This window comes from Bubalus kerabau, chromosome 9 (assembly GCF_029407905.1).
Source record: "Bubalus kerabau isolate K-KA32 ecotype Philippines breed swamp buffalo chromosome 9, PCC_UOA_SB_1v2, whole genome shotgun sequence".
Classification (NCBI taxonomy): Eukaryota; Metazoa; Chordata; class Mammalia; order Artiodactyla; family Bovidae; genus Bubalus; species Bubalus kerabau.
In genome coordinates this window covers 93,037,793-93,065,529 of record NC_073632.1, presented here as the reverse complement: position 1 = coordinate 93,065,529, position 27,737 = coordinate 93,037,793, and the positions used below count along the sequence as shown (strand labels likewise).

Below are 27,737 nucleotides of genomic sequence, written 5' to 3'. Positions count from 1 at the left end.
CAGGTCAGGAAGCAACAGTTAGAACTGGACATGGAACAACAGACTGGTTCCAAATAGGAAAAGGAGTTCGTCAAGGCTGTATATTGTCACCCTGCTTATTTAACTTCTATGCAGAGTACATCATGAGAAATGCTGAGCTGGAAGAAGCACAAGCTGGAATCAAGATTGCTGGAAGAAATATCAATAACCTCAGATATGCAGATGACACCACCCTTATGGCAGAAAGTGAAGAGGAACTAAAACGCCTCTTGATGAAAGTGAAAGAGGAGAGTGAAAAAGTTGGCTTAAAGCTCAACATTCAGAAAACGAAGATCATGGCATCTGGCCCCATCACTTTATGGGAAATAGATGGGGAAACAGTGGAAACAGTGTCAGACTTTATTTTGGGGGGCTCCAAAATCACTGTAGATGGTGATCACAGCCATGAAATTAAAAGACGCTTACTCCTTGGAAGGAAAGTTATGACTAACCTAGATAGCATATTCAAAAGCAGAGACATTACTTTGCCAACAAAGGTCCGTATAGTCAAGGCTATGGTTTTTCCAGTGGTCATGTATGGATGTGAGAGTTGGACTGTGAAGAAAGCTGAGCACCAAAGAATTGATGGTTTTGAACTGTGGTATTGGAGAAGACTCTTGAGAGTCCCTTGGACCACAAGGAGATCCAACTAGTCCATTCTAAAGGAGATCAATCCTGGGTGTTCATTGGAAGGACTGATGCTAAAGCTGAAACTCCAATACTTTGGCCACCTCATGAGAAGAGCTGACTCACTGGAAAAGACTTTGATGCTGGGAGGGATTGGGGGCAGGAGGAAAAGGGGATGACAGAGGATGAGATGGCTGAATGGCATCACCGACTCGATGGACGTGAGTTTGAGTGAACTCTGGGAGTTGGTGATGGACAGGGAGGCCTGGCACACTGCAATTCATGGGGTCGCAGAGTCGGACAGGACTGAGCCACTGAACTGAACTGAACTGGCAGGTGTTCTATTGTATGCTGGAGAACACATAAGCCTCATAGGAGAAGAATTTATCCTCTTGAAATACGTGTAATCTAATAAACGAGCCAAATCTTCGATGTCTCAAGAAGATAAGAGAATGGGAAAGGGGTAATCTCTATTCAGTGGAATATCAGTCAACCATTAAAAAGGAATGAAGCATTGACTCATGTTTCATTGTGGATGGACCTTGTAAACATTATGTTGAATAAAGATGCCCATTAAAAAAGACCATCTATTAGACCATCTAAAAGAGCAGATAAATGACTCCATTTATATTAAATTTCTAGAACAGAAAAATCTCTAGAGAGAAAAAGCAAATTAGCAGCTGCTGAGGGTTGGTGGTATATGAGGATAAATAAGGCATGACTACTAACACATACAGGATTAATTTTTGAGGTGATAAAAATATTCTAAAATTGGCTGAGCTGTGGTTACAAAATTCTGTGAATATACCAAAAACCACTGGATTGTATACTTTAAATGAGTGAATGGTATGTGGATTGTATAGTATGTGGATGACATCTCAATGATACTATTTTTAAATAAAGGGGGAAAAATACAGTTTGCACCAACAATTTTAAAATTCTCAAAATGAAGCAAAGGAAAGGGAAAAGAGGAATAGGAAGAAGGAGAAGCAGCAGTACCATAACTTTTTGGAATGCTGTCAAAAAACTATCTGGAATGCTCAAATTATATGCAAATTACCAGATCAAGTTAAATGCTTTGCATAAAAGCTGTTGTGCATTGGCCTCTAGAGAAAACTATTTCCATACCAGTATCAGAACTTCAGTTGGAAAAGTAGCAGTTGTCAGCTCATGGGGGTGTCCACAAAAGGCTAGACTGGTGAAAGCAGATGATGTCTCCCGTCACTCTCAACCCACTCAGCAACCAGCAAAGCTAATGCTGTCATTGGCCATTTCCCTCCGGTGACAGAAGGAATAAGAAATTGCAGCCTGAGGGTCAGGAAACCTCATAAAGAGAAGTCAGAGCAGGAGGTGCCAGCTGGAAATTTTCATATTCTCAAAGGAAGAAGAGTATAACTCTGATGAGAGTTTATCTGCAATAATTACTACAGTTTTAAAATAAAGACCTAGGCACTTTGCCCCCAAAATGCTGTATTTGGTGCATTTTGGAAGAAACGTCATTGAGCCTTAGGCATGGAGTAAGATGGTCTCTCCTTTTTTTTTAAATTTTATTTTATTTTATTTAACTTTACAATATTGTATTGGTTTTGCCATATACCAAAATGAATCTGCCACAGGTATACATGTGTTCCCCATCCTGAACCCTCCTCCCTCCTCCCTCCCCATACCATCCCTCTGGGTCGACCCAGTACACCAGCCCCAAGCATCCAGTATCGTACATCGAACCTGGACTGGCGACTCGTTTCATATATGATATTATACATATTTCAATGCCATTCTCCGAAATCATCCCACCCTCTCCCTCTCCCACAGAGTCCAAAAGACTGTTCTATACATCAGTGTCTCTTCTGCTGTCTCATATACAGGGTTATTGTTACCATCTTTCTAAATTCCATATATATGCGTTAGTATACTGTATTGGTGTTTTTCTTTCTGGCTTACCTCACTCTGTATAATAGGCTCCAGTTCCATCCACCTCATTAGAACTGATTCAAATGTATTCTTTTTAATGGCTGAGTAATACTCCATTGTGTATATGTACCACAGCTTGCTTATCCATTCATCTGCTGATGGGCATCTAGGTTGCTTCCATGTCCTGGCTATTATAAACAGTGCTGCGATGAACACTGGGGTACACGTGTCTCTTTCAGTTCTGGTTTCCTCAGTGTGTATGCCCAGCAGTGGGATTGCTAGATCATAAGGCAGTTCTATCTCCAGTTTTTTAAGGAATCTCCATACTGTTCTCCATAGTGGCTGTACTAGTTTGCATTCCCACCAACAGTGTAAGAGGGTTCCCTTTTCTCCACACCCTCTCCAGCATTTATTATTTGTAGACTTTTGGATTGCAGCCATTCTGACTGGCATGAAATGGTACCTCATAGCGGTTTTGATTTGCATTTCTCTGGTAATGAGTGATGTTGAGCATCTTTTCATGTGTTTGTTAGCCATCTGTATGTCTTCTTTGGAGAAATGTCTATTTAGTTCTTTGGCCCATTTTTTGATTGGGTCATTTATTTTTCTGGAATTGAGCTGTAGGAGTTGCTTGTATATTTTTGAGATTAGTTGTTTGTCAGTTGCTTCATTTGCTATTATTTTCTCCCATTCTGAAGGCTGTCTTTTCATCTTGCTTATAGTTTCCTTCATTGTGCAGAAGCTTTTAAGTTTAATTAGGTCCTATTTGTTTATTTTTGCTTTTATTTCCAATATTCTGGGAGGTGGGTTATAGAGGATCCTGCTGTGGTGTATGTCGGAGAGTGTTTTGCCTATGTTCTCCTCTAGGAGTTTTATAGTTTCTGGTCTTACATTTAGATCTTTAATCCATTTTGAGTTTATTTTTGTGTATGGTGTTAGAAAGTGCTCTAGTTTCATTCTTTTACAAGTGGTTGACCAGTTTTCCCAGCACCACTTGTTAAAGAGATTGTCTTTAATCCATTGTATATTCTTGCCTCCTTTGTCAAAGATAAAGTGTCCATATGTGCGTGGATTTATCTCTGGGCTTTCTATTTTGTTCCATTGATCTATATTTCTGTCTTTGTGCCAGTACCATACTGTCTTGATGACTGTGGCTTTGTAGTAGAGCCTGAAGTCAGGCAGGTTGATTCCTCCAGTTCCATTCTTCTTTCTCAAGGTAGCTTTGGCTATTCGAGGTTTTTTGTATTTCCATACAAATTGTGAAATTATTTGTTCTAGCTCTGTGAAGAATACTAAGATGGTCTCTTTTAAGAAAGTAACCAAAAACTAAAACTGCCTTCTATCTGTCATTTCATTCAACTGTCTGCTGCATCATTGGGTCACACCTGAACACTGACTCACTGATCACGCTTTGTTCTTTTTGTTTTCTAGAACCTGTGGCATAGAAATGCTTAATATGTGTTGAAGGAGGAAAGAGGTTAAGACAGTGGCAAGGGAAGAATGTAAAAAAGAGAAAGGAAGAATTTATATAAATTATAAGATTTTAAATAGAATAGCCTGTTAAAAATTTAAGTTATGGGGTGTAAATAGTGGAACTGATCTAATGTCCTCCATAGCATGAACTTGGAAAGAGTATTATTTTTAAGGCTTATTATGTTTAAATGAGCATTAGCCATTGACACATGCTTTCAAATTTTATCAGTCAGGACTGGATTAGAAGTGAGCAGTCAAGAGCAGTCTATTGTCACAGGACCCATATCAAGCCTATAGTCTGAATCATCCCTGATCCTTTGATTTCTTCTTGTTTAGAACAGGGGAAAACTACGCCAATTTTGTCTTAAGAAAATCAAAGGATCAGGACTCACTGAAAACTCTTCAGTGGACGGGAGTAGGTCTTGGATCTTTCAGGGCAACCACTGCTGGTGACTAGGATGGCACCCAGGATACCCCCTCCATACCCACTCTGGGCTTTAAGAAGAGGGGACACAAATGGGAGATTCCCGGTGCACCCACACAAGAAGAATTCATATGGTCAGAAAGCTAGGGATAACAGTCCACACGAAGTAAAAGTAAGTCTGATACAGAGCAAGCATTTAACAATCATTATGACCACACTGAACCCCACAATTCGGATTGGTTCTGACAATCAGTATGAGATCACTCTGCTGTCCATTTTTAGACATTATTCTTTTACTACTTTTGACTAGTAGTCATTTTAAAATGGACTGAAACCCCCAAACCTCTTCACACTTAAATTCACACTGCTAAATTACATCCTGTGTCTTGGAGGCATGTGACTGGTGTTAATAACCTAAATGCGGGGCTTTTCATCTATTCCACTGAATTTCATCCTACTGGACTGCCTGTCACTCTACACCTTGAGAGCTGTTTAGAGTCTGATTTTGCCATCCAGTATATTAATATTTTCCCTAGCATCATATTCAGAGATTTGATCTTCACAAATACCTTTATCCACCCAAGAAAATTAGAAAATGGGGAGCATGAGAAACAGACGATGAATCTCTGTGATGTTCCACTATAGGATGTATTCCAGAATGCCCTCAAGATAGCAATGGGCACTGTTTGGATATGGTCATTCAACCAATTAGAACCCAACCAAAGATGTTATTCTGTAGGCCAGTGGTTTCCCATCTATCCTCTGTAGAGTATTAGCAGTTCCAGGGACTGCAGGAGAGAAGGGAGCAAAGGGTGGGAACTCTCTCATCTTCCTAAGCCCCAACTCTCTCATGGCTCCCTAAGCTATCTCCCTTTTTCATTTATTTTCTTTCTTTCTTTCTTTCTTTTTTACATATTGTATTTCCTCATGATGCTTTGTTTGAAAAAAAAAATCGTTTGTGTTCAAATAAATCTTTGAAAACCACTGATTTAGACCAAATTTCTCTATTTTCTATGAGTGCATTATGAGGTCCTTTTGACAATTATCTTTTGAAATTCAGATAGCCTGTCTTGACCTCCCCTCATCAGCACTCCCTTAATTCTACCATCAAAGCAAATCATCTTCCCAAGTTCAGTTGGTTCCTGGTGATCGGCTTCTTTTTCTCTTTTTAATTCCCCAAATATGTTTGTTTAAGGAACCCTCTTACTGGAATAAGCATTAAGTTTATTATTTTTAAAATTGAGGGCCACACTTGCCAAACCATAGACTTTTAGAAATTATTAATACTATTTTCCCCACAAATTCTTAAAAATGGTCAGCAATGGCGTAAAAATGCAATTTTCAAGTTATTTCAGTGTGTTAGATTGCAAATCATGCCTACCAAAGGGTGAAAGTCATTTAAAGGAGTCAGGAGCTCTCATATAATCTCCTTGTAGTTGGAGCCTCATTCCTCTACCTAAGACTTGTAATGAGATTAAAGAAACGTCATCAACATTTGGGAATCAAACAAGAAGCACATCTATCAGCACTATCAAATGGCCTACAATAATAATAATAATTTCATTCATGAGGAATTATACATCTTCATATACTAAAATATTTACTAGGCTTTCTTTCAATATTCAATAACTATTCTGAACACATCCCAGGCACTGGGCTATGGAGGCTGACATTATCAACCTTTCTGCACATATTAAAAATGTAGAACAATAATTGAGTGACAAGGAATATCTGTACAAAAAAAAAAAAAGGAAATAAAATATCAGTGAAATGTGAACAGTGTCTTTAAAACTCTGGTAAAATTTCATTTTTGCCAATGAAAATGGCAAAATAGCTTACAAGAAATAGCTTGGTTTCTTTTGAGCCAAATTTCATGTAGGTATAAGACTGGCAATACTTTAGGCTGTCATCCAAATACAAAGAAATGTTCACTACAGACTTACTAGATAGCACTGCAAAATCTAGACTGGGCATCATAAAGAACACAGGAAAAAGGAAGGATAATTATGTAAAGCCAACATTTGAATGCATTGTGTGTGGCTGGCAGACTTCTCCTGACTCACATTAATATTCACATCGGGCACTGTTTAATGATGCCATTCAGAATGGGGATATGAGCAGGAAGAGGTATAGAGGCAATCAAAAAATAATTTATTGCAAGAGAAATATTCCTCCCTTTGAAGCATCATTTTAAAAAGAGGCACTTTTTTTTACCCCCTGTACCTAATTTTACTAAATAGATTCTCTTCCCTGTCAAAACCCCAAGGGTACTTTATGAGAAATATAAATTGGTATGATAAAAAAAATCCTACACAAAATGTATATCACTCAGGTGACACGCCACATGGATCCTTTAAAAAAAAAATCAAACTGTGTTAAACATAAGCAGAGGCCTTCAGTTAGCAATAAGGTGCTTTTGTAAATTTTTCCAGTTTACCCAGGTAACTTTCAAAACCTGAAAGAAATGCTTCCGTTGCTGTCATTATACTCCAAATCTGCCAGTATCAAAAACCCAAATTAAAATTACATCAGGAATGAGAAACCGTCAGGCTATTTCCAACACTGAATTTAAAGGTTCAAGCTTCTCCTCCTTATGTATTTCCTGAGTAGTTCTATAGCCATTTGTACTATTTGTGAAGTTATGGAGTTCTATATTTAACTTAAAATGTTTATCTTTTGTGGAAGACCTAGAGAAAGAAAGAGGAGGAAGAGAAAGAGAAACAGAAGAATTATAACAATAAAACAACAGCAACAACACACACATATTTGAGCAGTAATTACGTGCCAGACACTTTGCTAAATGTTTTATATGCATTAATTTTTTAAGCCCCAAAGGACCTTATAATGTAGGTACTATTATTTTTCCCATTTTAGAAATCTGGAAACTGAAAGGATAAGTAATTTTTCAAGGTTGTGGAGTTTATTTAAAATGCATAAGTTAATACAAATTACAAAGGCTCAACCTGTATCTTGGGTTTCCCTTGTGGCTCAGCAGGTATAGAATCTATTTGCAATGAGGGAGACCTGGGTTTGATCCCTGAGTTTGGAAGATCCCCTGGAGAAGGGAAAGGCTACTCACTCCAGTATTCTGGCCTGGAGAATTACATGGACTGTATGGTCCATGGGGTCACTAAGAGTCAGACACGACGGAGCAACTTTCACTTCAGTTTTGCCAGGACGAGGTGGCCGAGTGGTTAAGGCAATGGACTGCTGCTAATCCATTGTGCTCTGCACACGTGGGTTTGTATCCCATCCTTGTTGGCTTGCAGCTTCCACTTCCTGCCTTCAGCTTGGGCTTCCCAAGTGGTGCTGGTGGTTTTTAAGAAAAAAGAAAAAGAAAAAAAACCTTCTCTTGACAATGCAGGAGACACGGGTTCCATCAGGAAGATCCCCTGAAGGAGGGCATGGCAACCTACTCTAGTATTCTCGCCTGGAGAATTAATTTCCCTCAGCAAAGGCAACTACTTTTGGGCTTCCCCCATAGCTCAGTTGTTAAAGCATCTGTCTGCAATGCAGGAGACACCAGTTTGATTCCTGGGTCAGGAAGATCCCCTGGAGAAGGGATAGGCTACCCACTCCAGTATTCTTGGGCTTCCCTGTTGGTTCAGACACTAAAGAACCTACCTGCTAATGCAGGAGACTTAAGAGACCCAGGTTGGATTCTTGTGTTGGGAAGATCCCCTGGAGGAGGGCATGGAAACCTACTCCAGTATTCTTGTCTGGAGAATCTCATGGACAGAGGAACCTTGAGGGCTCAGTCCATGGGGTCACAAAGAGTCAGACACAACTGAGTGACTAAGCACACAGCAGAGAGAGGAACCAAAGATGACCTTGCATGGGGCACAGCTGGGACATGAACTCTGCAGTCTGGTTCTGAACCTGTGCTCTTAACCACTAGACTATCATGTCAACAGAGGAGTTGACATGGAGAATTGCCTGGAGAATTAATTTTCCTCAGCAAAGGCAACTACTTTTGGGCTTCCCCCATAGTTTAGTTGTTAAAGCATCTGCCTGCAATGCAAGAGACACTAGTTCGATCCCTGGGTTGGGAAGATCTCCTGGAGAAGGGAAAGGATACCCACTCCAGTATACTGGCCTGGAGAATTCCATGGACCTTATCATCCATGGGGTCACAAAAAGTTGGACATGACTGAGTGACTTTCACTTCAAACCTGTATCAGTGATAAGTAACAAGGAAGTCGGGCAATCATGGATAAAAACAGAGGCTAAGAAAAGTCCAATAATTCTTGATTGACCAGAAACCATTTCCTATGGGAAAAAAACTGGAAACAACTGAAATTTTTCAGTCTGGATAGTGCCCCTATCAGTAGGAAGATATTTGATAACAGATAAAACAATTTCAGTGCCTTCAATAAACATAGATTTAATTTCCTTACACATAGCAAGATATCTTGAGATAGGTGGTTGCTGCTCTTAGTTTTATAATGTTAAGGCCAATGACCCTGCAAACCTTGTGGCCATTTCCTCACTGTAACAAAAGAGCTGCTGCAACACCAGCCATCATATCACATTCAAAGACGTGAACCAGGTGTTGTCAAATGAATACACCAGAAAAGCAAAAGCTTTCCCAAATGACTCCCAGTCCCCCAATCCAAAGATTTCCACTTAGAGCTCAGAAGACAGAACTAAGTTATATGTCTACTTTTAACAACAAAACAGGCTGAGAAATATGAACAGAATTATCATGACTGACTGGATGATTTGTGACAAATTGTCTGGAGCTGAGCACCCTGCTGCCTGGAATTAAAGTAGGGTTTTGTTAGTAAGATCCTGTATCCTGAGACTGGATCTGGAGTTACATAGTTGGACATCTGCCTTTGGGGTCTTTATTCATATAAAGAAATTGAGAGTAAATATTTTAGACTTTGAGGGCCACATATGATTTTTGACATATATTCCTCTTTGTTTTGTTTTTGTTTTCACAACCCCTATACAACTTAGCAACTAAACAACAAACACAAAATTCTTAGTTCCTGAGCTATCTAAAAATCAGCTAGGAGTGGGACTGTACTTTGCCTGAGGTTTCAGATAAGGATCCAGATATAAAATACAGCATTGAAGAAATTCAATTAAGTTAAGACTGGTTAGAAGTATTAACATATCCCTATATCTAAACTTTTATTTTCTCAAAAGGAATAAGACTGTAAGTTAGGAAAACCAAATTCCTAGCCTAATAAATTTATTAATAAATTAACTAATAAATAACTGAGTGACTTAATAGCTAAATTGTTTCAGTAACTCACCTAATACCTTTAACTCTTTCAACCAGAGCATATTCTATAGAATAAGAGACTGAAAAAAGCCACAAGTCCCTGCCAGCTCCAATACTGAGTGATTCTAACCCTATGAAAGCATAAAAGATAAAAGAGCAGCATTTATCATGATGACTAAAAGCCCAAACTGTGGGAACATCCATTCATATTAACCAGAAAATATTATCAGATTGATTGTACAATCCTTAGGAGACCCTGAGCCCTTCACAGACATGGAATATTCATACGGATATTCCCTGATATTCACACAGACTCTCCACATATGCCCCCTCCCCCATAAAATCCACACCAATGGAATATTTGGTCTGAAATAATTTACCCATTTCTTTCAGTCTCCTAACTTGAATCTCATTCCAACTCTCCACTTCCCTACAACTCCCAGCACCACAATGTCCAACCAAGGGAGAGGTGTCCTAAACAGACAATTTTTAATTTTAAAAAAGTTTAATTTAAAAAAAAACAAACAAAAATCAAGAGCTTCTTGTATTCTCTCTATAACGCACCCCTGTTTTCTTTTTTTTTAATTTATTTTTTAATTGAAGAAAAATGGCTTTACAGAATTTTGTTGGTTTCTGCCCAACATCAACATGAATCAGCCATAGGTATACATTTGTCCCCTCTCTCTTGAACCACCCTCCCCATTCCATCCCTCTAGGTTGTTACAGAGGCCCTGTTTGAGTTCCCTGAGTCATACTACAAATTCCCATTGGCTATCTATTTTACACATAATGTATCCCTTTAACATAAAACTGTTTTTAATGACTTCATATTAAGTAAAACCAACACCCCAGGCAGATCAGCCCTGATTCCCAAGGCCCCACCAAAGGACCCTGTTATTAGCATCTGGATCCTCAAGGACAAGACCGAGGTATTCATGCACCAAACTAGGATCCACTTTCAGGTTCCTTGTAAGACTAATTGGGAGTTTTTAGATTCTTCCCTCTCCTTTGATTTCAGTACTACAAAAATTCGGAAAATAAATTTAGCCAGGAAATAAACACAATAAAAAAAAAAACGTATATGCCCTCTGTTAAATTTCAGTCTAATTGAAATTGGCAGCTACCATTTACCGATCCTTCATTTCTGTAATGTGCACAATCTTACTTAAGTTTAATGGCCCTTTGAGATCATAAGTCTTCAGATACACAGGCATAATGCGGTCAGAGTTACGACGAGCAAATGCTTATTTTTCCACAACGTACACTGTTTTTAGGAAGAATTGTTACAAGGATCTGCTGAGTTATATTGTTTTTTTTCCGATGAAAATGTTCTCACAGGAAAACAAATCATGGAAACAGCAAAGATAATATCACATTACTCCATCTACCCTATCCCTTCCTGTATTATCTTCAGTGGGAAAGGAGCCAGTCACCGCTTACAATGCTAATGTACTATTCCTACAGTTCAAAAGCATAGCATATATCCTAAAATATGGGCATACCATTTTTATGTCCAAGTCCTCTGGAATCAGAACAACGATTTTAACATTAAAATGGTTTGCCATAGGCGGCAAAGCTTCGCCATTAAGAATCCTGTTGTGTGTGAGGGGTTATTGAAAACTAATAACCAAGTAAGCAGTGAGCATATAAGAACAGCACACCTATTCTGGGAGTATGGGCAGCTCACAAGGACCCCTCCTGCTTGCCCCTGGCCCCCTCTCCCCCATATCCACACACACATACAGCTGCCCTCCTTGTAAACTGTAGTCTTACCGTCCTGGGCAGTGAATTACACCAAGCCAGACTGTCTGCCCAAGAATGCAAGATTGCAGTCAAGTAACTACATTCCTTTGGGTTGGTCTCTGGAGAAGAGAGACAGGAAAAGGTTCCCGGTGCCTTTGACAAGGAAGGATTCAGTTCAGTCGCTCAGTTGCTTCTGTCTCTTTGCCACCCCATGGACTGCAGCATGCCAGGCTTCCCTGTCTATCACCAACTCCCAGAGCTTACTCAAACTCATGTCCATTGAGTCGGTGATGAGATCCAACCATCTCATCCTTTGTTGTCCCCTTCTTCTCCTGCCTTCAATCTTTCCCAGCATCAGGGTCTTTTCAAATGAGTCAGTTCTTCGCATCAGGTGGCTAAAATATTGGAGTTTCAGCTTCAGCATCAGTCCCGCCAATGAACACTCAGGACTGATTTCCTTTAGGATGGACTGGTTGGATCTCCTTGCAGTCCAAGGGACTCTCAAGAGTCTTCTCCAACACCACAGTTCAAAAGCATCAATTCTTCAGCACTCAGCCTTCTTTATAGTCCAACTCTCACATCCATATGACTACTGGAAAAACCATAGCTTTGACTAGATGGACCTTTGTTATCAAAGTAATGTCTCTGCTTTTTAATATGTTGTTTAGGTTGGTCATAGCTTTTCTTCCAAGGACAAGCGTCTTTTAATTTCATGGCTACAATCACCATCTGCAGTGACTTTGCTGCCAAGTCGCTTCAGTCGTGTCTGACTCTGTGTGACCCCAGGGACTGCAGCCTACCAGGCTTCTCCGTCCATGGGATTCTCCAGACAAGAACACTGGAGTGGGTTGGCAGTGACTTTGGAGCCCCGCAAAATAAAGTATGTCACTGTTTCTATTATTTCCCAACCTATTTGCCATGAAATGATGGGACCAGATGCCATGATCTTAGTTTTCTGAATGTTGAGTTTTAAGCCAGCTTTTTCACTCTCCTCTTTCACTTTCATCAAGAGGCTCTTTAGTTCTTCTTTGCCTTCTGCCATAAGGGTGGTGTCATCTGTGTATCTGAGGTTATTGGTAGTTCTCCCGGCAATCTTAATTCCGGCTTGTGCTTCATCCAGGCCAGCATCCCGCTGGATGTACTCTGCATGTAAGTTAAATAAGCAGGGTGACAGCAGACAGCTTTGTTGTACTCCTTTCCCAATTTGGAACCAGTCTATTGTTCCATGTCCATTTCTAACCGTTGCTTCTTGACCTGCATACAGATTTATCAGGAGGCAGGTCAGGTGGTCTGGTATTCCCATCTCCAAGAATTTCCCATAGTTTGTTGTGATCCACACAGTCAAAGGCTTTGGCATAGTCAATAAAGTAGAAGTAGATATTTTTCTGGAACTCTGGTTCTTTTGCGGTGATCCAACTGACATTGGCAATTCAACCCTATCTTATTCCTTACAAAATAAACTTCAAAACCTCCCCCAAGGACTTCTCCAGCGCATCTTCCTTTCTACCCCAAGAAATACCTAAGTACCTAAGAAGCTTCGCTCTAATTATCACTCTCCACAGGCATAAACTTCACCGACAACCCAGACTTCAAAGTAAAAGTCAAGCTCAGGACCCTGGTGTGTAAAAAGGCCCTGCCTGATGGCGCACTGATCCATCCTTTTAGCCTCATCGGCTATTGCTACGCACACAAAAACCCAGCCATATCCACAAACATAAAAACACAGAAGAGTCTCTACTGCCTCCCTCCAACCTTGCCTCCCTTGGAACTCTCCCTCAGAGTCACAATCCCGATGTCCAAATCTAAGCCCTCTAAAAAAATAAAAATAAAAATTCCCTACCGTTTTCCCAACAGGATACACGCAGGAAAATATAACTCTGTACAGTCCACAGAGGAAAACTGGTCTGACTACCTCCGGGCGCTCCAGTGGGCTGAGCTCAAGAGATGAGCTCACCTGTATCCTATTTCCAGCAACCAGGGAAAGAAGTGCATTCTGCTTTAGGAACATGGTTTCCTTCAGGAAGTTTCTCCGGGTCTTTCTGGAAGTGTTTTTCACCTTCTGTAATGTACACGCACTTGCAGCCTCGAACCCGCATTAGTTATTCCTGTATGTAATCTCCCCCATGGTGAACGCCCACCAGGCTCTGCCCACGACGCCTGCTCAGGTTACAGGAATGAACGTGCAAAGCAAACACTGTGCTCTGTGGTCTTCTTTCTGAGAGCAGAGCTGAGTAGGAAGTGGGCAAAGTCTGTGGCTGAGGGGTCCGCCAGGAGGAAGGCTAAGGCTGGAATCTGTGAGGAGAAGAGGAGGGAGTCCTGAGAAGAAAAGGGGCAGGTTACCCACGCAGGCTGAGCTCCAAGTTGAAGGGGAGCAGACAGCAGGCTGGATAGAGGCAGGGCAGAGGAAGGGATGAGACCCACAGGGTGGCCTGGGACCAAGGAAGAGCATGGCGCCTTGGCTCTTTCCCGCAAGGAGTACATGTGGCTTAAAGGAGGAAACACCAACACTCAATTGATTTGATGAAATAACATTATACTTCCTACAGAATCCACAACTGAAACGGTGATCACATATCACCTGTCCATTAACCAGAAAAGAACTTCAGTGGAAGCTTCGCTAGTCTACTAGGACTCCACCAGACCTCTCCAGGGGGCATAAGCCTGCAGGGGCTCCTGGAACCCTAATGCCGGGGTGCCAGTCTTTTGGGTAATCACCACAAGAGGGCGCCCTCCTTTGCTAGGCAGCTTAGCTGAGACGCGAGAGGCCTCTCTAGACTGAGGATAGCAGTGACTATGGTCCAAACACGCCTGCAGCCAACTGCACTTAAATAGCTGTCTCTAGTCACTGATACTGAGAACAGTTCCCCTGTCTGCTCTGTTCCTCAAGAATTTGTAAAGGAGGCTATGCTCCCTCATTCTTAGAAAACACAATGGAGCATAACTGGTCCGATTTCCTCTCCAATTCATTTATTTAGAGACAAAAACCAGGCATCTCGTCTTGTATTAATTTGTGACTTTAGGAGTAACAAGGAGTATCTTTTCTTGAAAGTATCCTCAAGAGTAGCATACCCACCATGCTTGTAGAGAAAATGCTTACAGAGAACTCAGGAAAGTTTCTCTCCAGATCAGGGGTTATGCTTCTTTTCTGTCAGGTTATAGGAACTAAAGGATCCAGAGCATTTTCCTTTATACTTTGGCTTCTACAAAGGTCAGTGATAAATGCAATGTTCAATTAAGTATTTAATTCATTTCAAGATGACTTTCTATTATTTTTTATTTTAATTTTCTAATCTCATATATTTCTCTTAAATAAGAATGGGGAAGATGTTATTTTTGAATGGTTTGAAAGCATAGCTCCATTTAACTATGTTTCTGCAAAGAATTCCAGTTTTCTACTTAGAGACACAATCTCCTTAAAAGATGAAGTAACTTAAGAAACATTGTCGAGCCAGGGGAATGTACCAAAGGAATACAACACTTGAAAGAGATGAATCCTATAGGCAGACTTATGTTGCTCAAATGGCTTAAACTGAAAAATGAGACACTCAGAAGAACGAGCTTGGACATCCAGGTACCCTGAGGGACACGTCCCAAATTGGCAAAGTAAGTCATTGGTTCTAAGCTTCCTCAGAAACCAAAGCTCTCCAGGCTCGCTAGAAAATGGTTTCCCCATTAAGGTCTAGGCATTAGAGGGTCCTCTCTGTCTCCTCACATATGGCTTTGGGAGTGGACAGTTCCCCCGAGTTTCTGACCTTAACTTGCTCTGTCTGTTCAGTTCCTGAAAAAATGTAAAGCTCCCTTTATTTTGACTTCTGATAGTTTAACCACTGGCTTCAAAGTCCAGCTGCCTCGTGTATGCTCCAGGCTCCCTTTAGTCCAAGCTTTCTCCCAAGCCCCTGGAACTCCCCTTCCCCATCATTTGGTCCAAAATGCTTCCAGGTGTCCCTCCATGGAGCTCCTCGAGGACCAAGCCAGTTCTCCATCTTCAGGCCCATCAGTTTTCCTATTCTTGTTTTACCCACAACTAGGCTTTAATGTTCTCATACTTCAGGCTGTATCTTATTGACCCGTGTGTTCCTACCACCCAGTACAGTGCAAGCACTCAAAAAATGCTGCTTTTATTTATATTTAAAACACTTTTTAAAGTGCTTTAGATTTAAAGCACTCAACAAATGCTGATCAAATCATTTCACCTCTATGCCTCAGCTATATCAGTTTTCTCATTTATAAAACAGAGATTATAGAGCTATTGTGAGGAGTAAGTGAGCTAAAACATAAAAAATACATTGTTCTAGCATATTCTAAGCATTCAATAAAAGTTAACCATTTTTATTAAGCACTCAATAAATAACCAAATTATTAGGCATTTGATAAATGTTTATTGAATAAATGACTGTGAATATAATGACACAGGAATATAATGAATATAATGTCATTATCTTCCCTGGGACCCATTCCAGAATTCTGTCCTGGAGAATTCCATGAACTGTATAGTCCATGGGGTCTCAAAGAGTCAGACACGACTGAGTTACTTTCACTTTCACTTTCACTTTGTAACGACAAAATCAATATTAAGAAGTACAAGACACACATACTCAGTAGACTTTTCCTTTTATACAATCTGTGTCAACAAATCCATGTGGCAATCATGAAAAGTGCATGCATGCATGCTAAGTCACTTCAGTCATGTCTGACTTTTTGCAATCCCTTGGACTATAACCTGCCAGGTTCCTCTGTCCATGGAATTCTCCAGGCAAGAATACTGGAGTAAGGAGCCATTCCCTTCTGCAAGGGATCTTCCTGACCTAGGAATCGAACCCAGGTCTCCTGCATTGCAGGCACATTCTTTGCCATCTGAGCCATCAGGGAAGCCCCATGATGAGAAGTAGGTATTATTATTGTAGGAGGCACAGGGCTGGAATGCCACCAGAAGTATGCATTGTATGGTAGGCAGCAGCCAAATTCCCTTTCCCCAAGGCCTGTGCGCTTTCCTAGAATGCAGGCCAGTTTGACAAGTTTTACATGTGACAGTGGAGAAAGTGACCCCCATAAGCTAATGTAACCCAGCATTTGTTTCCAGCATCTGCCAGAGCAATTTCAATTAGCTTCCAGAATAGACACTACCATGTAGCTGATGCAGCAATTTCCATTGAAAGCACTATGGAGCAATTTCATTTCATAAAGCAGTCCCCGCAGCTCAGATTTGAGAGCATGCCGCATTTGCGAAGATGGAAATGACATAATTATGTTCTAAGTTCAGTTTATAAGTCACAAACCAATTCCAAAGGCCAATGAATCTGAAAAGTTGCTTTTCCCAGGTATCTTTTTCAGTCCTTTGGGGCCTCGTGGCATGGCAGCCCGTGCTGTGCACACAGCCTACACAGGAGACGCTGCTTCAACTGAGGTTCCTGTGATTCTCACTTACTTTTCAAGACATACTATTAATTTTTCTTAATATGTTTTTGGGTCACCATAGCCTATGCAAATCTCCTCTACAGGGAACAGCATCTTTATACCAGGTAAGAGTCGCTCAGAGAAAGACTGTCCACAGTATCCCTCAGATGATGAAGAGAGAAAGCCACATGACCCCAATTATTCAAATTCACAGATGAGAAATCCCATAGCTTCAACTTGCTAGGTCCCACTTGAATGTATTTATTAACACTGAAAACAAGGGAGAAAAACTATCTGAACCAAAGATCACTCACTCTCTTCTTACTAATATATATTCTGAAATTACCATATGGTCAGTGAATAGAACTATTTTTTTTTCTTTTTTTTTTTCAGCTTTCTTTTTTTTTTAATTTTATTTTATTTTTAAACTTTACATAATTGTATTAGTTGAATAGAACTATTAAAAGCTACTGTGGTAGTAGTAGCGTTAGTCACTCAGTTGTGTCTGACTCTTTGCAACCCTGTGGACTGCAGTCTGCCAGGCTCCTCTGTCCACGGGATTCTCCAGGCAAGAATACTGGAGTGGGTAGCTGGTAGCTGTTCCCTTCTCCAGGGGATCTTCCTGACCTGGGGATTGAACCCAGGTCTCCTGGATTGCAGGCAGATTCTTTACCATCTGAGCTACAGAGAAGCCCCCAAAGCTACTGTATGTACAGCTAATAGAGGGATCACAGTAGCTATGGAATTTCTGGAAAAGCAAGAAAGGAGGGGTGGAGAGAAGCATTCATTGAGCACCTATCATATGCCAGACCCTGTGTTTATAGCTTGTCATGCATTCGCATCTCATGAGGCTACACATGGAGGCAGGTATTAGGAGCTGGGATTCCATTTCTCAGTAAGTCATTTAAGCAACACGTGTCTACCCAGGGATTCATCTCTTCGAATATGAATCCCTGTTTTCCCATGGTACATTTCCATGGCTCAACAATGAGGTCTTCTTCTTCTTTTTTTTTTTTTTTTTTAATTTTTTCAGCCACAAGGCATGTGAGATCTTAGTTCCCCAACCAAGGAGTGAACCCAGGCCCCCTGCACTGGAAGCACAGCGTCTTACCCACTGTACAGTAGGGAAGTCCCTCACCAGTGTTTTTTAAATTACTTCATCCTTCAAGGACACTGGGGCTTCCCTGATGGCTCAGCAAGTAAGGAACCCACCCACCAATGCAGGAGATGTAAAGAGATGCAGGTTCGATCCCTGGATTGGGAAGATCCCCTGGAGGAGGGCATGGCAACTCATTCCAGTATTCTTGCTGGGAAAATCCCATGGACAGAGGTGTCTGGTGGGCTACAGTCTATAAGGGTCACAGAGTCAGACAAGAAGGAAGCAACGAGCACATAAGGGACGTTGAAACTCTTTGTAAAAACACAGTTAAATGGGAGATGTGCTTTCAAATCATTCATAAGTAACTTCTTCCCCCATTCTTATTTAAAAGAAATATACAAAATTGGGAAGCTAAAATGAAAAAAATAAATAGAAACTCACCATATACTTGAAATGAATTACGTACTTAAGTGAACATGCATTTATATCTGAACGTCCTAATAGCCAAGGGAAAAGGGGAAAGGCATTGGGTTATTTAGTCCCCTGGGACCTTTGCAGCATTTTCTCTTACCAACATCAAAGCCAAGATTAAAGTCATGACCTCGGTCTAGAGCTGCAGAGTTCCAGTGAAGAAACTGTTTATGTCTTTGGTATATTTCAAACTGTGCCTAATATAATTTATTTATTAAAAAATACTTATGGGTACACTTTCAGTTCACAAAAAATATGAATCTTTCCAGCCAATATTTTCACATCACTATGTTAAGGAAAGTATGTTTATACTGACACACACCCCAGGCATATTTCAAAGAACTAAACATTTATTAATATTTGGGTTTTGCTAGTAGAGCATGCACAGCAAATTCCTCAACTATTTCTGCAGAGCGTTTATAAAAACAAGTTCATAGTCATGAATGAAATAATGGATACTTTGCTCCTCAAATAAATAAAAATAACAATTTTTTTCAATTTTACTAGTTGTTGATATAAATAAAAATGAGTACTTTTCCCCAAGTCATAAAAAACAGGTGTCCAAATGGCATGAGACAAACATTACCAGTGATCTATTTTTAAGTTGATAAATATTTAAAGGTACTCATTTATTAAATTTAACCTTCAAATCAGAACTATAATGTATTTGCATGGCACTAATGCAGCCTAATTTTAAATTTCAACAAGCTTCAAAAAACCAGAAATATACATTTTAAAATCAGGGCTAGTTGTCTAATAGGCTTTCTGTTCGTATTTTAAATGTACAATTCTACGTGTAAACTTTCTTCTACTTAGTATTTTTTAATTGCAGTATATTTCAGATATAATTACATGCAAAAACCTTACGTGTGCAGAATGATGAATTTTTACATACATATGTTCCCATTTCCTCACTATCCAAATCAACACATAGCAAAGTTACAACATCACAGAAAGTTTTTAGTACTCCTTGTCCCATGGAATATTACCCTCAATTCCAGGCAATCACTTTACAGCTTCTAAAATCATAGATTAATTTTGCCTGTTCTTCACCTTTATAAAGGGCTTTTCAGGTGGCCCAGTGGGTAAAAAATCCCCCTTCAATGCGTGAGACACAGAAGACACCTGGGTTGGGAAGATTCCCTGGAAGAGGGCACGGCAATCCACTCCAGTATTCTTGCCTGGAGAATCCCATGGAAAGAGGAGTCTGCCAGGCTACAGTCCATACGGTCGCCAAGAGTCAGACACAACTGAAGCGACTGAGCAGGCAAGCATCCTTATAAAATGGGGTCATAAGAATGTCTCTTTTGTGTCTGGCTTTGACTCAAATAGTGTTTCTGAGATTCTGAGACCACGGTGTTGTATGTAACAGTAGTTCCTTCATTTGTATCAGCTCGTCTATTTGTCCAGTAGTAAAGAATTTACCTGCCAATGCAGGAGATGCAAGAGACGTGGGTTTGATCCCTGGGTCAGGGAGAGTCCTCTGGAGTCATTAATGGCAACCTACCCCAGTATTTCTTGCCTGGAACACTCCATGGACAGAGGAGCCTGGCGGGCTACAGTCCATAGGGTCACAAAGAGTTGGACATGACTAAGCACACACACAAACACACACACACACACATCTTTTTGCAGGCTGGACTCAACTCAGATTCCTCCTTCTTTGCCTAACACAGCCTGCTGATCTTGCTGGGCTCACCCAAAGTCATCTCCTTCATCAAGCACTTCTCCATCTCCGCAGACATTAGCAGCTCCTTTTCTGATCATGTCGTTTTCTTTAAAACATATTTTAATCTGCTTCTTGGGGTTTGATGCCCCCATTCTGAAGAGCAATCACCAGGAGAAGTAAAGGAAAGAAGACCAGATGGATAGTTACTTAGTGGATAAATGTGAACAGGCGGTGCCACTGTGGAGCGCTGGTTGAGAAAAATGTGTAATTTAGGCAAAGGTCTAGTCTCACAATTTTCCTTCTCTCCTGCCTCTTCTGCCACCTTCCTTTCCTCTGGCCTCTCCACCTCTCTCTCTTCTCTACTCTTTCCCTCCCCTTCTTCCTTACCCCTTCCATCTCCCCCTGTGTCTCTTAATTTTCTTTATTTTCTTTGCATTCACTTTTTTTTTCTTTTCTTGTGTTAGTTAATTCACTTGAAAAACATTTAATGGAATATCAGGCTACTGAGCTCAGACAACAGGTGACATGACCAGTGGTCACCGAACAGGGTATCACGAGGAGAAAATGAGTGACTCAATTATGCCCATAGAAGAGAAGAGCTGTTAGGAGTACAGAGTAGTCCCTGCATGTGTGACCAGGCAAGTGCCCAAATATCTAACTGGCCAGGAAGGTGTTAGACCGTGACTATGGGTTAGACTGGTCTCCCAGTGCATGGGGCTCAAAGAAGGCGTTTAATAAGAGGCTCAGGACACTCAACAGAGAAGCAAAGCTACAGGTTCACAGGGCTCCCCTGCACTGCACAGCCACTATAGGGGGTGCAGGAGCAAGGGGGCAGATAACAGAGCGAGTGACTCTATAAAATATCATCACAATGAACTTTCAAACAAAAGCTGAGATTTCAAATGCAATGACTTCAGAAAAGAAAAAGTGAGATAAGATTGAGTTCAGGCACTGGTTCAGCCTTCCACGGGATATAAGAGGAAGAAAGAGACTTAGATAACATGATGTACTTTAGTATATTTTGTAAATGAGACAATGGCCCAGAGATGACTAGTAACTTATCCAATATCACACAGCAGTTTCCTCTGTTCTCCAGCATTGTTACTTTTTTTTTTTTCTTTTGAGGCCAATTCTAGCATTGTGCCTACCATGTTTCCTAAAAAAAGAGGCTCAGGAGTACAATTATTAGGGAAATAAATTTTAGAGCAATTCAAGATATGAGGGAAGGTCAGAATAGAATAGTTATGGAAGGGGAGGTGAGGAAAGTAGTCTGAGGTCAGATTACTAAGAATTTGCACTCCAAGTAAGAAAGTGCAAACTTGATCCTTGGGAAACAGTAACGAAAATGAGGATTTTTTAACGAGAGGAGATTCAAGTAAAAACAATGTTGGGAACTGCATTAGAGCGGCACTGATGCACACTGTGACTGATGCTGCTGCTTCTGTTTGGGTGGCCAGGTCACAGGATGGTACAACCTACAGCCCCTGTCACAAGCACCACACAAGATACCAGGTGACCACCCCATTACAGCCAGAGATGGGTCCTTGACCCAAGATCAGCCCACCTTCGTGCTGGACAGCAACTAGGTCATAGTCAAGCCAACTAAACCAACACTACCTTTGCTTTGTGGGAGTATGAACTCACGACCTATGATGATAGATCAGCAATTGGTGGGGGCAGTGGAAGCCACGACAGATAAAGGAAAACAGAATCAGAGAGAGACATGAACTGCATCAATGGTGCCACATTTTTTTTTTTTTTTCAATTTTCAGTTCAGTTGAGTCACTCAGTCGTGTCCGACTCTTTGCAACCCCATGGACTGCGGCAAACCAGGCTTCCCTGTCCATCACCAAATCCCGGAACCTGCTCAAACTCATGTCCATTGACTTGGTAACGATATCCAACCATCTTATCCTCTGTTGTCCCCTTCTCCTCCTGTCTTCAATCTTTACAGTATCTTTTCCAGTGAGTCAGTTCTTCGTATCAGGTGGCCAAAGTATTGGAGTTTCAGCTTCAGCATCAATCCTTCCAATGAATATTCAAGACTGATTTCCTTTAGTATGGACTGGTTGGATCTCCTTGCAGTCCAAGGGACTCTCAAGAGTCTTCTCCAACACCACAGTTCAAAAGCATCAATTCTTTGGCACTCAGCTTTCCTTATAGTCCAACTCTCACATCCCTACATGATTACTGGAAAAACCACAGCTTTGACTAGACGGACCTTTGTTGGCAAAGTAATGTCTCTGCTTTTGAATATGCTTTCTATGTTGATCATAGCTTTTCTTACAAGGAGCAAGCATTAAATCTTTTAATTTCATGGCTGCAGTCACCATCTGCAGTGATTTTGGAGCCCCCCAAATGAAGACTCTCACTGTTTCCATTGTTTTTCCATCTATTTGCAAGAAGTGATGGGACAAGATGCCATAATCTTAGTTTTCTGAATGTTGAGTTTTAAGCCAACTTTTTCACTCTCCTCTTTGACCTTCATCAAGATGCTCTTTAGTTCTTTGCCTTCTGCCATAAGGGTGGTATCATCTGCATATCTGAGGTTATTGATATTTCTCCCGGCAGTCTTGATTCCAGCTTGTGCTTCATCCAGCCCGGCATCTCTCATGATGTACTCTGCATATAAGTAAAATAAGCAGGGCCTGTTGTATTCCTTTCCCGACTTGGAACCGGTCTGTTGTTCCATGTCCAGTTCTAACTGTTGCATCTTGACCTGCATGCAGATTACTCAGGAGGCAGGTAAGGTGGTCTGGTATGCCTGTCTCTTGAAGAATTTTCCACAGTTTGTGGTGATCTATACAATCAAAGACTTTAGCATAATCAATAAAGCAGAAGTAGATATTTTTCTGGAACTCTCTTGCTTTTTCAATGACTCCACGGATGTTGGCAATTTGATCTCTGGATCCTCTGCCTTTTCTAAACCTAGCTTGAACATCTGGAAATTCAGTTCATGAATTGTTGAAGCCTGGCTTGGAGAATTTTGAGCATTACTTTGCTAGCATGTGAGATGAGTACAATTGTGTGGTAGTTTGAACATTCTTTGGCATTGCCTTTCTTTGGGATTGGAATGAAAACTGACCTTTTCCAGTCCTGTGGCCACTGCTGAGTTTTCCAAATTTGCTGGCATATTGAGGGCAGCACTTTCACAGCATCATCTTTTAGGATTTGGAATAGCTCAACTGGAATTCCATCACCTCCACTAACTTTGTTCGCAGTGATGCTTCCTAAGGCCCACTTGACTTTGCATTCCAGGATTTATTAAATAAGAAAGCTTACTTATTCAATAAGAACTTGAACAGGAGGGAAAACAGACATTTATTTAAAGTCTGGTGAGCTGGGGAGGCGGGAAGAGAATCAGAAATCCCAGCTGCCTTAGAGCCCTGATGACAACCATCCTTTTCCCAAATGACATTTGTATGACTGTTCCTGGAGCTCTAGGCAACTGAAGTGAGATTCCTGTCCCAGAGCCTTAGAATGAGACTGCACTACTCCAGGTGACTTCAGGGAGTCTCTGATCCTCCTAAATAAATAATTTAAGCAGCAGAAAAGCTGAGGACTGTCTGGCTCCATTCTAGTCTTCAGAGGAGTCCATTCCTATCGTGGAACACCTCACTGAGGTCAGGGTGATTGCCCCTCACTCTCTCTGGGTGAATTTCCCTGGTGGCTCAATGGTGAAGAATCCCCCTGCCAAGCAGGAGGCACGGGTTTGATCCTTGGGTTGGGAAGATCCCCTGGAGGCAGAAATGGCAATCCACTCCAGTATTCTTCCCTGGGAAATTCCATGGACAGAGGAGCCTGGCGGGCTACAGTCCATGGGGTCACAAAGAGTCGGGCATGCCCGCTGCCTGGGTACGTCTGAACAGCTTCCACTTTAATCAATCCTCAGTCTCTTCTCTCACCTTCCTCACTTGCACTTTCCATCTGAGAATATCTGGTCACTCCAGAGCCAGGTCTAATTTCCTATGAAGACCTCTGACTTTTATGGACCCCCCTGGTTCTTTCTTCCTTGTCTACCCTCAGTAGAACACCCATCCCAGGTCATGCCCCTGGGCCCAGCCCCAAATCCTGATCAAACCTTTTGTGGCATCGAGGAAAATGAAGGTCAGACCCTCCCCCAAGTGACTGGTTCAGGGACCTCAGGCCATATCATAAGACTGCGGCTCCAGGACAGTGTGTGAAGGTCTGATTTAAAGGACTAGTAGGTGATCTGAATTTCAAAGACCGTCTGCTGTTACTTTGACACGTCCAGCAAGTGTCTCACTCATAGTAAAATACTGGTAATAAGACAAATTTCAGTTCCATGCTTGAATACGATTTTGTGGGAGATACATTGCACAACAGATGGTTGGGGGTGGGGAGACTGCTGGAGAATCACATCCCCCGGGCGCTGCTTGCACACAACATCGCCCGGCTTGACAACTGCTCCCAGGAGTGCGTCACTGCACGAGACCCAGCCATGTCCTGAATAAAGTCTCTGTTGAAAAGGGACATTTTTCTCCTGTTTTTACTCCGATGGGGCGGATCAGCTAGGAATAATAAAAGTTCCAAAGGACTAAATGCTTCAGGTAAATTACTTCCTTCCCTCCACTGTGTGTTTATCAGCCAGCCCAAATACTGTTCACATATAAATGTAAATGGAAACCTGAACACGGACAGTGTCAGATGTGTGACAAGAGGTGTGTGCCCGGCATGGAAAGTATCTCATAAGCGCGAAAATTATGTGCCTCGTTTACAGAACACAGCACAGAGTATAATGTGGGATCTTCACGCTTTGCTGGTGGCTCTTTTCCCAACTGTTTAATGGAAGTGACAAAAGTCGCAACGAGTTGTGTTAACGTAAATGGGACTGTGAGAAAAATTAACGCCAGGTGTATCTGAGGAAAATAAGTATTTCATATGAAGCAACTGTTTTCTCTTATCTACCAAATATGTTCCCCTGTTAGGGACCTGGTAGAGATGTAAAGTACTGTCTTTTAGGGAGTGCACGACTTTGCTAGCACAAGTAGCTAAGTAAGGAGCACAAACTCAATGGCTTAAACAACAGAGATTTAGTGTCTGATGATTCTGGAGGCTAGAAGTCCAAGACCAAGGTGTTCACAGGGTTGGTTCCTTCTGTGGCCAGTGAGGAAAGGACGCATTCCAGCTTTTTCTCCTTGGCTTGTAGATGTCTGTCCCCACATTCACCTGGTATCCTCCCTGTACATGTGTCTGTATCCAGATCTCTCTTTTCATAAGGACCCCAGTCATTTCGGATCAGCGCCCACCCTAATGAGCTCCTGCCAGTGCAGGAGCCACAAGAGACGTGGGTTTGATCCCTGGGTCGGGGAGATGCCCTGGAAGAGGAAATGGCAACCCACTCCAGTACTGTTGCCTGGAGAATCCCATGGACAGAGGAGTCTAGCAGGCTCCAGTCCAACGGGGTTGCAAAGAGTCAGACACTGAGCACGGTTGTATTGTATTTGTATCTAAAGAGCTCATTTTAACTTGATTACCTCTATGAAGACCGTATCTCAAGGAAGATCACACTTAGAGGTATTAGGAGTTAAGACTTCATTAAATGAATTTTAGGGGCTGCTGCTGCTGCTGCTGCTGCTGCTAAGTCGCTTCAGTCATGTCCGACTCTGTGCAACCTCAGAGACGGCAGCCCACCAGGCTCCCCTGTCCCTGGGATTCTCCAGGCAAGAACACTGGAGTGGGTTGCCATTTCCTTCTCCAATGCATGAAAGTGAAAAGTGAAAGTGAAGTCGCTCAGTCATGTCCGACTCTTAGAGACCCCATGGACTGCAGCCTACCAGGCTCCTCCATCCATGGGATTTTCCAGGCAAGAGTACTGGAGTGGGTTGCCATTGCCTTCTCTGGAATTTTAGGGGAGAAACAGTCAAGCCCATATCAGGGGATTTAAAAATAACAGCTTTTCAAGGTGGTTCTTACCTACCTAATACAGGAAAGTAAGCAGCTTTTAAAATGTAATTGGAATTTTAAACTCCACCAGAGTTTATAAAAACAATTCTAAACACTAAAATGGAGTGGAAACATCAGCTCCTCTTGCCACACATACAGCGTATAGGACAGGGGTCCCCAACCTCCAGGATCTACTGCCTGATGATCTGAGGTGGAGCTGATGGAGTAATAATAGAAATAAAGTGCACAATAAATGAAACGTGGCTGAATCATTCCAAAACCATCCCCCACCGCACCCCCCTACCCCGGCTCATGGAAAGATTGTTTTCTACAAAACCAGACCCTGGCGCCGAAAATGCTGGGGACTGCTGGAGAGAGGATCCAGTGACGGCCACCCAGGCCTGCCTCATCTCACGCATGGCTTTTCCATTTTGTTTTGTTATGTTTCAATAAATCCAAAGGCACTGGTATTATAAAACCTCAACATTTGCCAAAACAGAATGAGGAAATTGAGTAGGAATCCAAGAAAAACAAACAAACACAGAAGATCACTTTACAGCATGTCAGAATCAAAAGGAAAAAGAAAAAGCCAGCAAACTCCCCTGACCCCACATCTTCCGTGCACTTCTTGAATCCTCTCCATGGCAACCACAGCAAAGGGCCGTGCAGTCTGTACTACTCAGCAAACTCACCCAGAGGATGCTGGTCCCTCTTTGTACAGTTGGAAGGTCTCCCTTTTATTGAGTAGACCGGATCCTAACTCTATCTATGGGACAAACCTATCTAATTCCTTTCACATGACAGTCCCCAAGCATTATGAAGATAGGTATTCATGTGTTCAACAAATATTTGCTATGTACGTACTATATGGCAACACATTTCTACTCCAACTAGAATCTTGTCTATGGTAAACAGTCTTGTGCCTCAAACATCCTTCATGGGAAATAGTTCTTTTCCCTTTACCATTCTGGCTTTTCTGCTTAACAGAAGAATTTTTCTCCTTGTGAAGTATATTGCCCAGAACCAGATAGAATCTTTATGGTTAATTTGTTTATCTTTCAGTCCTCACAGTTAATTTGTTTATCATTTCGGTTCAGCTCATCACTCCATCTTGAATTACTGCATGGTAAACTTGCAAAATGTTGTGATCTAATTAGTGTAAATTCTGTTGAAGAAAACATAACTAAGTAAATGATTGCTTTTTATGGAATTTCAATAGACTTTTTTAATGTATTAATATTTTTTAGAAACATCCCTTCTATCCTTCACATTTTTCGTAGGCTATTTTGTTTTTAAAAACTTGAAAAATATTTAAATTTATTTCAAATATCCTACATAATTCTTTGGTTTCCAGACTAAGACTAAAGCCACAGAGATTACTCAATTCTTCACCATCCCTTCCTACCAACACATTTTATAAAATTCAAAATTAAAAGCAGCAACATGAGCACAACACTGACCAGGCACGGAAAGTGACACACACATAGTGTCAGAGAAACCTCGGATGCAAAACGCAGCCAGACCGTATTTTAGTGGCTGAGGCTCTGACTGTCCACCTCAAGATACAAATCAGTGGCCACAGTTCAGAGCTTCAGAAGTTCTTACAGTAAAAATTTTTGTTCTCCATTTTTTTTTTTAAATTATCTTACACTTGTCACTCCAGTTATCCAATGAGGCACAGCCTAGCGTTTTCCTAACAACAGCATATATGGAAAGAAGGTGTTGTAGAAGACGTATTTGGGAAGCTATCGGTAAGGCAATTACACCC

At 41.4% G+C, this 27,737-nt stretch overlaps 1 protein-coding gene and 1 non-coding gene across 3 annotated transcripts in view; one reads left to right on the top strand and one right to left on the bottom strand.

Annotated features, from left to right (window-relative positions):
* SAMD5 (sterile alpha motif domain containing 5) overlaps positions 1–27,737 on the bottom strand; it is a 146,329-nt gene that overhangs the window by 15,722 nt on the left and 102,870 nt on the right. The window contains exon 1 of one of the 2 annotated variants that reach the window (XR_008698394.1): positions 13,270–13,839. The exons of the other annotated variant lie outside the window; for it this stretch is intronic. The gene's annotated coding sequence lies outside the window, so the exon portion shown is untranslated. Of the gene's footprint in view, positions 1–13,269; positions 13,840–27,737 lie in introns of those variants that run through there. 2 annotated transcript variants of the gene reach the window in all.
* Positions 7,630–7,714, top strand: TRNAS-GCU (transfer RNA serine (anticodon GCU)). The gene is given in 2 exon segments: positions 7,630–7,666; positions 7,670–7,714. It is a non-coding gene; the product is annotated as a tRNA-Ser (tRNA).